Source organism: Nicotiana tomentosiformis, chromosome 5 (genome assembly GCF_000390325.3).
Source record: "Nicotiana tomentosiformis chromosome 5, ASM39032v3, whole genome shotgun sequence".
Classification (NCBI taxonomy): Eukaryota; Viridiplantae; Streptophyta; class Magnoliopsida; order Solanales; family Solanaceae; genus Nicotiana; species Nicotiana tomentosiformis.
Window position 1 is genome coordinate 43836016 of NC_090816.1, and position 4431 is coordinate 43840446.

The following is a 4431-nucleotide window of genomic DNA, read 5'->3' on the forward strand; positions in this document are numbered from 1 at the left end:
GATCCCAATCATCAGGTATAAGGTGATCTGCCAAGAAGTCCGCTAACGCTTGTCCTTTTATAGCCTTTTGAGGGATGTACACGATTTCAAATTGTTGAAACTGGAGGTACCACCTTACTATTCGATCACTAAGGACATGTTTTGACATCACGAACTTGATGGGATTTGCTCTAGAAACCAAACGAATGACATGAGATTGAAAGTAGTGCTTCAACTTTTGGATTGAGAAGACTGCGCCAAACATAACTTTTCAATTGGCGAATAATTCAGATCATTTGGTGTTATCATCCTGCTCAAGTAGTAAAGGGAGTTTTCTTTCCCTTCACTATTCTCTTGGGCCAACAGCGCTCCAACAGACCTTTCTTGTGCTGAAAAGTATAGTATCAACGGCATTCAAAGTATAGGGGCTGCCAAAACTGGAGGCTTCATCAAGTTGAATTTAATTCTCTCAAAGGCATTGCTACACGCTTGGTTCCATTTGAAAGGGACACCTTTCTTCATAAGGCGACTGAATGGTTAGCACCTCCTAGCTAGGTTTGAGATGAATCTCCTAAGGTACGCTAACTTTCCTTGCAGACAATTTCAATTCGTGAATATCCCGAGGCTCAGGCATTTTCAAGATTGCATCTGCTTTGGCTTGATCAATTTCTATCCCTCGATGTCGAATAATGAAACCAATGAACTTTTCGGAAGTAACTCTAAAGGCACATTTCAATGGATTCATCCTAAGTTTGTACCTCCGGAGCAACTCAAACACCATTCTCAAGTCTTTCAAGTGGTCACCCCTCTTTCTTGATTTTACCACCAAGTCGTCCATATAGAATTCGATATTTTTGTGGAGAAGGTCGTCAAAAATATTCTGCATAGCCCTTTGAAAAGTAGCACCAGCGTTCTTCAAGCCAAAAGGCATTACCCTGTAGTAATAAATACCCTTGAGGGTGCGGAATACAGTAAGCTCTTCATATTTTGGTGCCATGGGAATTTGGTTATAGCCTTATGAACCATCCATAAACGACATTGCCTCATACCCAGTAGTAGCATCGATCATCAGCTCTGGAATAGGAAGCGAGAATTCATCTTTGGGACACGCATTGTTGAGATCCCTGAAGTCGACGCACACTTGAATCTGGCCATTCTTCTTCCTTAAAGGGACAATACTTGAAACCCATGTTGGGTATTTAACTTCATGAAAAAAGCCATCTTCGATGAGTTTGTTAACTTCGGTTTCAATCAAGGGAACCAAGTCTGGCCTAAAGCGCCTTTGGGCTTGTTTAATAAGGCGAGCACCATTCTTGATGGCAAGGTGATGGACTGCTACTTTCGGGTCCAAGCCAGGCATCTCTTTATAGCTCCAAGAAAAGACATCCCTGAACTCCTTAAGTAACTCAATATAAGTGCCTTATTCATCCACTTCTAGTAAAGCACTTAGGTAGGTGGGTCTTGGTTCTTCATCGGTGCCAAGGTTAACTTCTTTTAAGGCATCAACTGTAGTCTTCACTCCTTCTTCAAGTTCAGGTGGAGCATCTTTCGCATCTTCATCTTCTTGAGGGTCCCCATCGCTGAAGGATATGTGATAACACGGTGAAACATCGTCCAATTTCTCGTCATCCTTCATTAGAGATAAAACACCATGCTCGCCTTGTGAAGTAACATGATACAAAGAACCCACACTTTCTTCGTCTTCATCACGTTCTTTAGTGTAGACCACAGTATACGGCTTCACCTCCAGTACCTCATCACACGAAACCATGACTTTTGTTTGTCGCTTCATTCTAGAAGGAACCAAACTTTGGAAATCTGTAGAGATCTTCTGAATTTTGGGCAAAGCGGCTATTTTTGTATTTTGATAATTTCTCTGGAACTTATTCCCCTTCTTTAATGGTCCCAATCTCTCAAATACAAAAGTTATCACAGTTGATTTTCCAAGTCGATCAAAGATAGAAGGCCTATTAGAAATGGCAGATTCGTCTTCTACAGTGATATAATTGCTGCTCGCCCTTCTTATGGAGATGCGCACTAGCGACGGTTGCTTGTATCCCAAACATTCACGTGGTTTCCTCGTCGCATCTTCTGATGGAAGATTCCCTAACTTTGACGGCTCATTAGGATTGTATACAGCTTTTGCAAATAGCCTGTAAGCATTAGGATCAAAACCTTTATCTGTTCTCTTTGTAGGGAGTGCCACATTCTGCAAATAATTTTGGGCTACAAATCTTGCAAGTGGCTTTGAGGACAACTTTACTGCCTCAATTCGTTTTACCGGAAGAGTTAACTCTTTTAGCATGTTAGTTTGGAGATTAGATGATTCGATTTAATCTTTCTTTCTTTTAGGGACATATTGGAGTGCAGGACTTACTTTCTTGCCATAAGACGCAACATCCCCTCTATGAGATTTATTCACGTTGGGTTGTACCTCTTCAGTAACAACTTTGGCTCTACCAGCAATCACCTCAGTTCTTTTAGTTGTGGGCTCGTCATTCTTGCTTTTCATGCCATTATCAGCTTTTAGCTCCTTCACAATGTGGTTCTTCAAGTAAAACTGTGCATCGACGAAGTGTGACTCAGCCTCGGTGAATGGCTCATCATCAGCAGCTATCTTCTTCTCGACTTCACCCTTGTAGTACTTCAAACATTGATGGTAGGTAGATGGAACCACTTTATTCTCATGTATCCAAGGCCTTTCAAGCAAGATGTTGTATGAAGTCTTTGCATCGATCACATGCCGCCATGCACTTGATTGCATATCTTCAATGGTGATTCCTAACTTGATCGCACCTATGGCTCTTTGCCCCCCTTGGTTGAATCCTTGGATCATCACACGACTTTATCAGAGTTCGTTCATGGGAATACCAAGTTATTTAACAGTGCAAATTGGCAAAATGTTCACTGAGGATCCTCCATCAACAAAAATTCAATTTACCCTTTCATCACACATATAGCCAATCAGGTACAATGGGCGGTTATGAAGAGTGTCACCTAGCAAAAGATCGTAATTTGTGAACGTGACTTTTTCCTCACAAGCATTAACTTCTTGAGGAGTGGACTCGATGAGCTTTTCCGAAGATGGTGCCAATGGTAGGTCATCACTCTTTTCTTCCCCTTCTTCAGCATGGAAACATGAGGCATCAATACCCCCACGGGAAATCTTCGTGCGGAACTAACTTGGTAAAAACTCCTCCAAGGTCACTAGATGTCATGGCTTTTGAGGGTGGTGCACCTCCACTTTTTCTTTCTTTAAGTGCTTAACTGGATTCCATCTCCTTGGTCTTTTTACCATTATTTTCCTTGTTGGTTGTTCTACTGATTCTTTTTGTGGGCTCCTTTTGTGGTGCCTACGATGACTCACCAACCTTCATCATCCTCAGGTTGATCGTCTTCAACTTTATTGTTCTCCAGTAATTCTTCATCTTTACTTTCTTTAAAACTACATAATTCGTCTTGACTGAGTTAGCCAAATGTGATAGAGACTTGGTTTGTGCTTGCTTTCTCATCTTCAAGCACGATCTTCTTTTCACGATCCAAGTCCATAACTTTGTCCTTGAAGACAATGCACTTCTCCAGAGGGTGGCTCACAAGTCGATGATATTTGCAGTAATTTGGGTCATCAGTTTTCCCAGCTTCATTTGGCCGCTTCATCTCCGGAAGCTCAATGAGATTTAACTCGAGGAGTTCTTCGAAAATGGCTGGCACATCAGAATCCAGAAATGGGTACTCTTACTCTTGCATTTCTTTTAGAGTCAACTTTCCACTTGGCTTATCTTGAAACGAAGTGGATTTCATACTCTGCTTCTTGCTCACCTTCGTCGTGAACTTCACAGGTGATGTGTTGACATTCATAGCTTCTTTTTTTTCAGATCTTGGTATAAACTTGCTCCATTTTCTGACTTCTTGCTTGTCGTTCCCTTTGTGAGGTTCATAGATGGGCAGCCTTTCATTTCCAGTGGAGGCCATGCTCAATTCCATGTCATGGGCACGGGTTGCAAGTTCTTCAAATGTGATAGGCTTGATACCTTACAAGATGTAGCGCAATCCCCAATGCATGCCTTGGATGAACATCTCTATGCCAGAAGCTTCACTAAGCCTGTCTTTACAGTTGAGGCTTGCGTTCCTCCAACGATTGATAAAGTCGATAACTGGTTCACCCTTCTGTTGACGAGTATTTGTGAGTTCCACCATGCTCACAGTGTACCTTGTGCTATAAAAGCGATTGAGGAACTCTTGCTCTAGTTGATCTCAGCTATCAATAGATCCTGCCTCGAGGTCTGTATACCAATCAAAAGCATTTCTTTTTAGCGAGCGAACAAACTGTTTGACAAGGTAATCTCCATAAGTCCCAGCGTTGTTACATGTCTCAACGAAGTGCGCCACATGTTGCTTTGGATTGCCTTTACCATCAAACTGTTGAAACTTTGGAGGTTGATAGCTAGCAGG